Source organism: Amblyomma maculatum, chromosome 2, assembly GCF_055883805.1.
Source record: "Amblyomma maculatum isolate TAMU_Amacu chromosome 2, ASM5588380v1, whole genome shotgun sequence".
NCBI classification, from domain to species: Eukaryota; Metazoa; Arthropoda; class Arachnida; order Ixodida; family Ixodidae; genus Amblyomma; species Amblyomma maculatum.
The window spans coordinates 150,966,486-150,979,077 of NC_139345.1; the positions used below are offsets into that span (position 1 = coordinate 150,966,486).

The 12,592-nt window shown below is 43.8% G+C and overlaps 1 protein-coding gene across 1 annotated transcript in view; it reads right to left on the bottom strand.

Moving 5' to 3' along the window:
• LOC146200175 (uncharacterized) overlaps positions 1-8,052 on the bottom strand; it is an 87,678-nt gene extending 79,626 nt beyond the window's left edge. Inside the window, exon 1 of the mRNA XM_084595413.1 lies at positions 7,897-8,052. The gene's annotated coding sequence lies outside the window, so the exon portion shown is untranslated. The remainder of the gene's footprint in view (positions 1-7,896) is intronic.
• Between the last annotated feature and the right edge of the window lie 4,540 nt (positions 8,053-12,592).

Here is a 12,592-nt window from a genome sequence, read left to right on the forward strand (position 1 = left end):
GGGTTGCACGGGTGGAAACAGGTCATCGATTGTAGCCAGGAGCGCTTTTATTACGGTTGCCGAGAGGCATCTCTTGCGGTGCATAACGAATGGAATGCATGCACGTATCACCGGCGAATGCACGGAGTATGATCACTACAAAGTTTGGATTTAGGAAAAGGTGAGCGCGGATAATTCGTCCGCAGATCTTAAGAATTGAGATTGACAAAAAGGATAGTGTAGTGTATATTTTTTTAAAGTCCTTTTGCACATCGTTTAGAAAGTGTCAATGCATAACGTGCACGCGTGCTTTATCTCATGTGTACGCACCGCCCGAACCAGAATCGACGGCGTAAAACATCAGCAAAGTAACTCGGCACCGGAGGTTGTCACCGATTCCGCAGCTACACGCAATAATCGCGTACAGGAGCACGCGAGCGGCTACGCTAAAGACTCAGCGATTGCAAAAAAAAAAAGAATAAAAAACACTGCGGCGTGGCTTCGATGCAAAAATAAAAGCGAGGACCAGGGAGCAGCTCACGACCGGAGTGCCGTCGGCCGAAGTGCTCGGGGGCGGCATCCCTGCGGTAACCTAGCGGTGCTACACTAAAGCGGTGTGAATTTTTATACTTTAGCAATGAGTCATAGGGCAGATATTTTTTGACGCACGTTCCATTTAATTATAAACACGCTGCACAAATGGTCTATGCTGCAAAGACGAGACGGGACTACAGAACGCTGCTGTGCTGTCGGTCAGTATAACAAAGGTTGACGCTGCCTATTTTATGTGCTGCTTTTGAGATATGATCTCGAGAAGAAGGGTACAATCAGTACGGTGTTGAATCGGACAAGCTCGCGCTCTTTTCGCACTCTGGCGCCGACGCGCATTTTAAGTCAGACGCCACCACCTCTCGGTTAACATCGCGAACGTCAAGCTCGAGGGTTCACGCATGCAGTGCATGCAGCACTCGAGCAGACGACTTTCGCAGCTACCAGAAATGTGTCCGTAACGTAGTGGCCTTCACAGCTGCAGCCAATGGCATCCCGTCGTGACCTGTCTATCTCGGTACTCGTGACGTAGGTACTCACGGCAGAATAGTTCTAAATCTCACCACCACGCGAGAACCGAGCATCTCGCGAATTTCAAAAAACACATTTTTTTTTTTAAATTAATGATAAATTACTGCTTTTGTTGCAAGGAGTTGTACTTTATAGGAAAGCTCGGAAGCATTCGTTTTACACATTCAAAACATTTATCAGTGACCTTTCTAGCCATTTCGTATCACCTTGAAGAACCATTATGCCTCGCATAATCCGTGTTACTTGGGACAAAGATCGTCAGTTTGTGGTCTAGCTTTTATATGTCGTGCCTATATAGAGGATGCAGTGTAAGAATTAATAATATGCTGGCATAAAAGTATTTATGATAGGTGATCCCACACCGAGTTGTTGCCACCTCTCTATTTCCTGCCGCATTTCTTCACCATGGTCGCACTGTAGTAGACCTACAAGGCTGTTTAAAGCTGCTAGGTAGTGTTGTAGAACCAACTTGTAGTCCAGAGATTTTTGGCACACAGCTACTAAAGCACGACAACCCTCAGCTTGCATAATAACTCAAACCTGCTGCTCGGCCCAGATACGTATCTGTATTCTCGGCAGTTTGTTTACTAAAATTAAATGCTAAGTTTTCTTTAAATTTCGCTTTAATACGTGAATAACTAGTGGATACTCACAAACACCATTCCAGCTAATTCCCATTTGAGCAGCTACAGTGTGAAATCTCAGCTTTATTCAAGGAAGCATTGCAGTTTCAGACACATTACTTTGTAAGGAGCGGAATAACGATTACCTTACTAAAAGCTATTTCCTGTCCTATGTAAGAGGGCAGCAGTTTAAGTTTGTTTTTGTAGCCACGGTGCCTTAAAGGGTGACAGTTGTGCTGACACTTCTGAGCCTGAAAAACAATGGCCACATAAATTAGCAGGCCCTGATTATTTTTCATGATTTACAGCCCTACGATTTTATTCATAAGAAAACAATTGCAAATGGCAGGCTTTTTGTGAGCATCATATGTATGAGCATCATATGCATGAGCATCTACTGCTGCTGTACTAATGTAGGTATTTCATGTCTTTCAACCTAAAGTACTATTCCCTCAGTTTGCTGCAAAGAGGTGACATTAGTCGAAAGGAAGGCTTCAGAGAACTGTTACTGAGTGTCGCTAATGACAGCAACAGCAAATGAAATGTGTGCTTCAGCTCAATGTCTCTGAAGCGAAAGCATTGTGCACTGCATCATGATGCAAACTGTATATATATTCTATGTAGCAGACTTTACACCCTCGTATCTGAATGGCATGCATTTTAAGGTACAAGAATTGTGTTGTCTACTATGCTTCTGAGTTGTACCACATTTTATCAATGACAAGGTATCAAGTGGCTAGTGGCTAAGTACAGCTGTTTAGGAAGTCTGGCTATGCAACGCTTGTGAAACATGGGTTTGTGGTTACAGTTGCAAAATGCATAGCTTTGTTTATCAAATACCAGCGATCAGCGCCATTCCTTTGAGCGTCGAAGAACAAAATTAGCCACGCACAATGCGCTTACCTACCTTCGGCGAAGTATTCGGAAGAGCTGCTACTACAAGATCGAGAAATTTGCTGTCTCTTTGGCACCAAGTGTGTGGCATGTGGCTTCACCGATATCAGCTAGCTAGTGCATTTCTACCTTTATACGCCTATTTAAGTACTATGTTTTGGTTAATAACTAGGATACGACTTTCCCGTAAAACTTCCGTGTTGCAGACATATTTCACGCATATCGTGTACGCTGCATCTGGTGAGGATGCTTAACCTTCCGCTGAACATTTTATTTCATTGATTAGAAAATCCTGCATTCCACGGGTGTGACCACATTTTAAAACTTTTCTTCTTCAGTCTTTGATTTCAACTACTCCCGTATCTTCTGTTAGTTAAAGTTAAATAAAGTTAAATTGGTTCACAGGAAGGGAAAGGCGCAGTAACTGTCACACTTGCTCTGTGGACACCCGAACCGCGCCGTAAGGGAAGGGAGGAGGGTGGGAATGAAAGTGGAAAGAGAGAAAGAGGAGCCGTAGTGGAGGGCTACGGAGTAATTTCGACCACCTGGGGATCTTTAACGTGCGCTGACATCGCACAGCACACGACGCCTCTTCGTTTCGCCTCCATCGAAACGCAGCCGCCGCGGTCGGGTTCGAACCCGGGAACTCCGGCACAGTAGTCGGGCGTCTTACCACTGCACCACCCCGTGTTTCCGTTTTAAAGTGGAGGAGAATCTTGGTGTTTTGTAAAAACCGGCTAAAAGATTCCAGAAGTATAGCTTCGTTTGGAAGGATGCAAATACATATCAGAGAATTGCGAACTGGTGCTGCAGGTTTTGCACTGTTTTCACATTTCACCCTAATGGTCTGCATATAATGAGAGCTACATTTCATAACGCACAGGCAATGAAATGCCACGTTGTTGTGTGCTCATTTAGGAGTTAGTGCAAATATTTAACCAGAAATCTATTTTCTTGAGATTTTTGAGCATTAGACGCCGCACTAGCACGTGCTTTGTAGGCCTGAGCATAGCCTGCCTCTGCGCCCGAATTTCACCCCAGTTTTATTAGATATTCCAAGATGTAAATTCCGTTTTGCGTGAAACGACCGGCATTTTCATGCAGAGAAGAAAACAAATGAAGGCACTAGCCCACTCAACAATATCTGTCTCTACATCGCTGTACGTTGCAGATGTTTACGGAGTAGACCGTGGCTGCAGTGGCCATAATTTTATGGAAGAATAATAATGAAAATGCATAAACGCCCGAGTACGGCGTGATGTCACTGTCGGATAAAGAACTCCAGGTTGAATCAACTCAATCGCAGCAATCCACTATGCGGGGTCCTTTATTGCCTCTGTGTCGCTTCAACACCTTAAATCCCGCAATTTACGGCTAAGGTGCAGTTTCAGTACAGTTGTGCTCTAACACACGTCTTATAAAAAAGATGGGTGCGCTTACCTGTGTAACTGAACTGTACAATCTAGGACATCCAAATGCTCGGGCGGGCGTTTAGTCAGTGTCACAGCCTTTTTTGAGTACTGTCCTTCACTGTGGCTTACTGCGACAAATTTGCTCTTATGCACGGTAGCATTGTGAAAAATTTTGCGTAAGCTACTAAAATATTTCTTGAATATTCTGTAATTACTCCGTTTAGCTAATAAGATAGTATATTTTTTACTTGCTGCCACCGTCGAAAGAAGAAGCATCAGTAGCGCTCCTGCGCTCAGATTCAATGCTGCAGGGACACAGATCACGAATCCCACCCCAGTTTAAGTCACAGGCATCTGCAGAGAAGGGCCGTGCACAAACGTAAAAGTTTTCTCCACTAGGCGCACTTCTTGGAGGGTGCGTCTTGATTCACATGACATAGAATTTTTCTGCTGTCGTAAGATTGATGCCTTCGTATTATTAAACTGCATGTCGTAACATTCAGTTCACTTCCTATCCAAACGGCAGTTCCAGATTTTTATACGTATTCTCACATCAGTAAGTCGACAACTGTACCGCGAGGCTTCCGGCACAGGTCGCGCATGCCAAGTAACATGAAACTAAATGTGAGGTCGAAGCCTTGAACGTTTGGAGCAGAAACCATACTTTGCGAACTGCACCGAAGGACTGCGCCCATGGAGCTGACGACGGGTGCCGCCGCAGCGGCAGCACCTTGCCGCACCAGCCGGGCCAAAACGGAAGTTGCGGCATGTACTGTTAAACAGAAAAGTAAAAGCTTAAAATGACGAATGCTGACATCGTCTGCGGTTTCGGTGCGTGGGGCCCCTGTACGAGCCCTGTCATTTGCGCGTCTAAAGAGTGTCCAAAAGAGAGAAAAAGGCTCGTAGGCGCAGAATAATGTGAAAGTACTGATAAGATACCTATGCTGAACGCAGAACAACCATAAATCTACATAAAGAAAATAATTCGTAAAAAGGCTATTAGGCGAGCAGAGACAATCTCCTTTGTTCTATTCACAGCTTGCTTAGAGGAAGAATTCAAAGACTTGAAATGGGCGCAGTTAGGGATAACATGATGGACTCATCTTTCGAATAGAGGAAGAAATAGCAATAATTACTTTAATGACTAAAGTTCCTCTGGAATTTGCACACTTCACTTGTTTATGACTAGAAATAGAAAATAAAGTGGTGTCTCTTGTGATGGAGCTGCTTTTCCGGATGTTTTATGTTAAAAAATATTCATTGTGGCCGTTCTGGAGACTTTACCGACGCATCGAAAGCTCTCCAGCGAGGTCATGTGCTCCGCGCCCTGATTTTCGCCACAGGTGAACTGCTTTCGAAACACTATATAACTTTAGTGGCTGTTGTGACGACGCCAGAAACATCTCCAACCCCACACCGTCCTTCCACAGATTGTACTCATGAGAAAATAACGGGCACAGCTTTAAAGGAAAGTTCAGTTTTTTAAAAGAAGAATGTGATTTTCTCCTTCCTTAAGTATTCTTTAAAAAGCGGTCAGTTCGGAAGTTCTCACTTATACAAAACAAATATTTGTGCATGATGTCTTGACAAAACGTTGTGGTGTTTCATACTTTTTCAGCCGAGTGATATGCTCTGAGCGCAATGCATATGCAACTGAAAAACTGGCTAAAATTGCGGTTGTACAACTCACTACCCGCATATCTGGTGGCTCATGCGACCACCATGCAGTCGCGCTAAGGAGAGTTTCTGCGAGTAGAAGTTTTTATCTACACTTTATAAATTATAGATCCCAAATATTAGACGCCTATTACGGGTAATTGCTTTTTGTAAATCATAAGGTTTGGCATGAGATGACTTGCTGGTTACAATTTATGCATGTGGAAGCGAGTGTGCGCTTTACACGTGTGTGGACGGCGGCAGGAGACGCAGAGAGGTGAGGAAGTGACGACTCCATATTGGAATGCGGCGGGAGGGAAACATGCACACCAAATTGCGAAGGCCGGAAGAAGAAGCGCGCTTTCCCTCGATACCGGCGGTGATCCTACATACATTGTTCCCTGTTACGGTTGGAGTTTATTGCGTATCCATAAAAGGGGCGCAATGAGCCCATTATGCTTGAGAGAGCAGCAAACTTGTTTGGAAAGCCCACCTATCCCACAATTTAAATGTTATTACAAGCAGGATACAGGGCAGAGCTATACGAATCTGTGACACCTCTAGCCTAATAAAAATGTCAGTCGCTTAAGTGAGACTGCTAACTCCCGCGCAAACCCTTTCTTTTAGACCAGCCTAGTAAAAAACCCCTAATTTTGCACGGCCATAACAATCTCTTTTATTTGCTTGCGAAGAAAATTCTGTTTTTTTGAACAGCTTTTTATACCCAGAACCTCTTCTGCAAATAACAATAAACATTTGCATTTCTTAACAAACAATCAATGCTTGATACAAACAAACAAAAAAAAACCTTAATACCTCGAAACTCCTTGCCTAACCATAACCGCGCCCTTGCACAGAGGCCTCGCGGTACTTAAACATAACGAAATATTGAAGAAGGGAGTGTGCAATATTCCGTCGCACGGAAAAATGCTGAGCAGTTTTAAATTTCATACACCAGAATTTAGCCCTGATCAACATACAAACACACAGAAGTGCACGCACACATGTATGCACACGCGCTTGCACGCACGCCCATACACATGCGCTCATCTTCACGCAAACACACTGCACACACACTCAAGCAAACACAAGCACATTAATTCTAATTGACATCCATTGGTTTTATGGATGTTGGCCTTGCTCATACTCGCTTTGAGAGCCAATGACACAGCGTCACACTGAATACCCTGACATGAGGTGCAAAAGGCGTTCGCTTCGTAATGAGTTCCGCTGAATAACCAACTCCTTTTGTCGCAATACACGCGTGCACTTAGTTTCTTGTAAAGCGAGAATACCGGTAGAGCGAAAGCGTGTTCTCATTTCGAAGGAAAGCTTCGGAGCAGTGGATTTGTTGTCAAGCCAGAGTTGATCTGCCCTCACAGTGTGGCCACCTGCTGCGTTACACAACGTCAGTTCTATATTTATTCAACCTAATCCTGGCATCGATGACTTCATGCAGAACCAGGCCACGCCTCCTTTTTTAAAGCAGCTCGTACTAAAGCAATTAGTCATCGCACATCAGCATGGAATGACAGCGCAGCGGCTTGGCCTTCAAAAACAATTATGTTGCTCGCATGAAGTACACTCCGAATAGAAAGCTTCTTACCAGTTTAGCACCATATCACTAAAATGGCATTTAACGAGGTGAAATTCACTCGCTGAAGCTGCCACTAAATGTGCCTATTTGACACTCTTATAACTATCAGACTACGAAAGGCGAGCAAAAAGCAAAAATGCGATAAGGCATGTGTGCCACACCACAAATATCCGACACGAAAGCGCAGTAAAGCGTAAACCCCGTGCTCAAAGACGTCAGCAATTCCGAAAGAGGTTCGCACAGTTACGTGCCTCGTTTTAGTACCATCCGGTCTTCGCTTTTTCAGCGCTGGCTAAGTATATATGTTTTTTTCTCCTAATTTGGAACACTCCATTCAGGAAACCCGTCTTAACTTATAAAACAAAAACGACGCCGCGTACATATGTACGAGAGCCACCAGCTGCAGTTGCCTGTGCACACTAGCTGAGCGACGGGGACGCCACCTCTAGGTTGATCTATTCGCAATTTTATTTTATATTGTGACATCAAGGAGTATGGAGCTCTCCATGCAGTTCATCCTGCCATTTGACTTTCGGTGAGTAGCAGCTGAATGGCGCATCACGTAACCTCTTTTTATATACCGTTATGTTAACGCCTGGCGCAAGCGTTAGGACGAGAGAGATGACACTGTTATAAACTCAAAGTGCGCACCCACCTGAGCGAGCTAAGATGCCTTTTCGGGCGCAGTTTGGGTACCGCAGCGTTCCTATGTTGTAAGCTTGGCGATGCGACAATCGCTCGACGTAACCGAGCGCTCGAGACAAACTGGTGGTTTCTCGTCATCGCTTATCGCTGGTACGACCATTGCTTACTTCCTTTCCTGGTTATCTTATCTTTTACAAGGGCGCACCGACGACTGGGTGCTTTCAAAAGATGTTTCCTCAGAACCTTCTTGTGGAATTTCCTGGGCTGTCTTGGCATTATGCTTGGTCTCCACAAAGACAGGTTATATGCTTGATAAATGCGCTGCTACCATTTGTGTCAAAGCGCGCCCTGCACTGGCGGGCCAGAAGGCAAGGCTCGGTAACGACGCGTAGTTAGCAGAGGTTGCTCTAACACGCCAGCAGCTGCCGAGGACGTCAGCGGGTCAATGTCGGGAAAGGCAGCTGTGAGGCAGTCGTCTACACTTCTAGAACGATACATGTCGCCATGTTTACTGCAACAGTAGGTTCGTATTCTTCCTGCTTGCTCAGTTCTTAAACTCTGCCGTTGTTCTTATCGTCGGCATACGCAAAATTCACGAAAAACGCTGTATGCTCGGTGACCTGAAAAGATGCGCTGCTGGAAAAAACAAACAAGAACGTGAGAATATAGTCCGGATGTCCAAGTGTCTAGAGACGTAACGCGAATAGGCCTTTCTAAATATGCTATTTTTTTTAGCCTTATCTTCAGAGTAGTTACCTCTGAAACACAACCACCTTGCAATGCGCAAATCTATTCGCACTTAACGCATTTCCTCCACGATTACTGGACGGGCAGCTTTTGTAAGGACAGATGTAAGCCAGGAAACATCATTTGCGATTCTGTCAGGTTGTTATTTTTGTGGTCGTAAATATGATTGATTAGCGACGCTAGTAATCTCGTTGACAGGATGCTATCACGATTTGTTATTGAGGTTTTGTCCACTGGACAATGCCAAGGCTCATGTTTCTTTCCAGCCTTCAAGGAGTCTGGCCTTAAGTAAAAGCAGAAAGATGTTTCCCACAAGGTTCGAAACTGCCCTTTCGCAGATAAGGCGAGCGCACGATGACATTGACTCTCTTGTAGGTGTACAGGAGGTCCTACACGAGCACATTCATTTCCTGCAAAACAGTTTCTGCTTTATTATTCACTGCCATCTAGTTACAGAGCGACAGGAGAGCAGGTGTGCGCACTGTTGCGAAGTTGAGGTGACGGAAAACCGAGGAAACATAAATAGTTGTAATAAACATCCGTCAGCAAAAAGCGAGAAAAAATCGGAGTGTTGCTAGCATTGCGTGCTTTAATGCCCGACGAAAAAGGCGAACAAGAGTTTTGGATCAAAGGGCTACTAAGGTAAGACGAATGTCACAAAAGTTTAACGCACACCTTTATTAATAATTTTTTTTTTGCCAGAACTGTCTGAGGTTTGTTCGCAGCTAAGTCAGGCTGCTTAACTAAATTCACTACAGTTCCCGCATATCTTCAGCTTAATATACCATGCAACATATGCTAATATCGCACTTGTTGTTAACCGACCAGTCTTACAAAGTAGTTAACCACGTGGTAGCAATGAGGTCGAGGGGTCAGGAATCAAGCGAAGGGCATAGCGTGCAGGAAAAGAGAAACCATTGTGCGCTGTTTTATTTCACTGCAATTCAGGCATCTTTATGTAGTGGAAGCGTTTCGGGTCCCCTTCACTACAGTGCCTTTCATAGTCCATAACCACTTTCATAGACTTCCTGACTTCGGATACTTTTTAAATGCTTATACTCTGTATTTCAAAGCATTCGCGCCTTGGGTGCTGTTTTGGAAAGCACTAACCATGTTGGTATTATGCCCGCTTTTATTTAATAACTCATTTAATGTTGTTACTGCGTCACAGGCTTTGCGGCGCACACAAAAAAATATTGATATAAGCCTTCACGTCAAATAAAAAGTTGTCGCATACCACAGAGAATCAGTGTGAGATTTACTAAGCAAGCGTGTAAGAAAGAAAGCGTTGACATTTAGGGGCCACAATTTCAATGATAATTCTATAGAGAATTGAGGAAAGAAACGTGTACAAGAATAGCGTAGATATCTGTGAAAACATTGCAAAAAATTCGAGCTTTTATTTGTCGGAATGTACTTACCAGAGCGCACTGCAGCGCTAGGGAGAGGTCTACGCAAGATTAAATAATATGATATGAGAATTAAAACACAGAAACACAGGGTCATCTGGTCCAATTGTTTACTGACTGTTGTTCACGAAATGCCGAAAATAAGAAGCTTATAAGTTTCTTTATAAGGTTCTTATAAGCTCTCTTATAAGAAGCTTTATTCAGTCAGTGCGTTTCGAACGTAATAGGAATATATGTTTAGAAGCTGACCGCTGACTATAGTTGTTCTGTGTTAGCATTGTTTGTGTAAAACAGAAGCAGCACGTGTGCCAAGCCGGCGACCACTTGACGGGCCCATCCGTTAGGAGCTACTTGGATGTCTTCTTGAAACACAAGGTAAATGAAGGAAAGCTTTCAGCATTGTGGCTACGATTTTTTTTCTAAATCAGACATATCTAACGAAACCTACCTAAATATGGCACTTAAGGGCTCTAAATTAATAATTGGCATGCTACAGTTAGGTTAAAAAACAAACGTTGCTTTATACGGATATGGTGCGCGTGGTATATACCGTTTTATCATGGGCGCTGCCATTGTGTGTATGTCGTGCCATCTAGCGGCCAAGTTGAGAACAACCCCCCTTCTGGTACGTGCGGTCCCATCCGCGGAACAGGCGACAAGTAGCACACAGCGGCATTTTGGAGCTTTCGCATGCAAAATTTTGCTTTTTGAAGATACCTGGCTGAAAGAAAAAGCTTTTCAGCAGCATCCAAGCCCGGTCGGAAGGGGCCAAAATGTATGCTCCTTATCGGGTCGGCTGAAGGCTTCAAGCCTGATTACAATTAGTGTGTAACGTTTAAGTGGAACAGAGACGGTGGCACACAACTGACCGCGAGGGTGGTGACACAAGCAAGGCACGGCAGCTTTCAGTCTATTTATCCTTTTATGATTTCTAGAGAGAGCTACCGTAACAATTTGAGCAATGAAAGAAAGCGAATGTAGCCGTTTCATGCCATGTTTAGGAGCAATGCGAATCGCGCTGTATTTGTTGGGTCAGCCGTTCATTCATATACTCTTTTCTGCTTGAGCGGATACTGCGGGAGTTCGCGCACCTCCACTGGGGTACTAATCTTAAGGATCCATAATCCATTTCGGATTCATTTACTCTGCTCTAGGCTACTTTTGTTGGGTGACAAAGGCGTTCAAGCGTCTACTACCAGGCAATCGAATTTCAGCATTGCCTACATGACTCAATTCCTCCGGGTTGCCTGTATGTGCGGGACGGGGCGATGATTTGTCGACGGCGCGAGAGCTATCCTGCAATGTTTTTTTTACTGGGCGCTACCTGCTTTTGTGTGGCGTTGCCGTCATGCTGACATCCGGATGAAAGAGAAAGTTGGAAATTGATACTTATACCTTACTTATAATACCTCATAAAAAGTTTCTTTTATCAAAAATTATATAGCTCATTTGTCGTCGCATTCGCTTATTTCAAGAAATCACTGCTCTTCCTATGACCATATTGCCACCTAGCGTTGAAAGGACGACGAAGTGTAGCTTGCACGTTTGCGTCTGTGCTGCTTGCTGCCGTTGTGTCTGGGCTACCCCCCTGCTATCCTTGGCATCCTTAATCTCCGTGTGCGTGAAAATATTCTAATTTATGATTGGCAGCAAAAGGTTACGAGATGCGTATTTAAAAAATGTATTGTAACGCTGTTTCACTACATAAGATGGCAACAAATTTATTTATGAGGTATCGTTGTCTTCACGTGGGACATGTTCTTTCATACTTTCATTTACCTAAGGGGACTGAATCAAAATAGTTTTTCTTTTTCTTTCCCTAGCGGCATCTCGTGTATATTTGCTGCAAGGAATATTACCCGCTTGTTGCCCAAAGACTGCCGTTGTTGCACTGATATTCAGTTTTTCCTGCCCCTTCTCAACAAACACAGTGTTCGGAACTCGCACTAAAGGCTGCCAAGGCGAACCATTTTAGATTGGGGCTTGAAATTCCGAAGCGGATCATCTTCGCCCAATTGAAAGAGTTGCAACTGGAAGAGGGTAGAGCGACACAAACTAGCGTCAGATGTCTTTAACATCCACAGTATGTAAAATTTTGGAACATACAATACATAATCATATCGTAGAATTCTTGGGTAAATATAATATATTAACAGAGCATCAACACAGCTTCAGAAAAGGATTCTTTACAACTACACAATTAGTTCTAACAGTGCATAATTTCGTAAGAGCAATTAGCAAAGGGAAGCAAATAGAAGCAATTTTTATGGAGTTTTTAAAAGCTTTCGGTAAGGTCTCGCACAAAAACTTCTTCACAAATTAGGCAAAATACTAAAAAATGCGCGGCTGATGAACTCGCTTATAGCATACGTTAAGCAAAGAGAACAATTTGTTGTTTTTAATGACCATTACTCTGAAAGACTTTCAATAGACTCTGGCGTTCCCCAGAGCTCGGTTCTTGGACCGCTTCTGTTACTTTTATTTATTATTGATGTTCCGCAAAGGGCTCCGGCTAAGGTTAAGCTTTATGCTGATGACTGTGTATTGTAC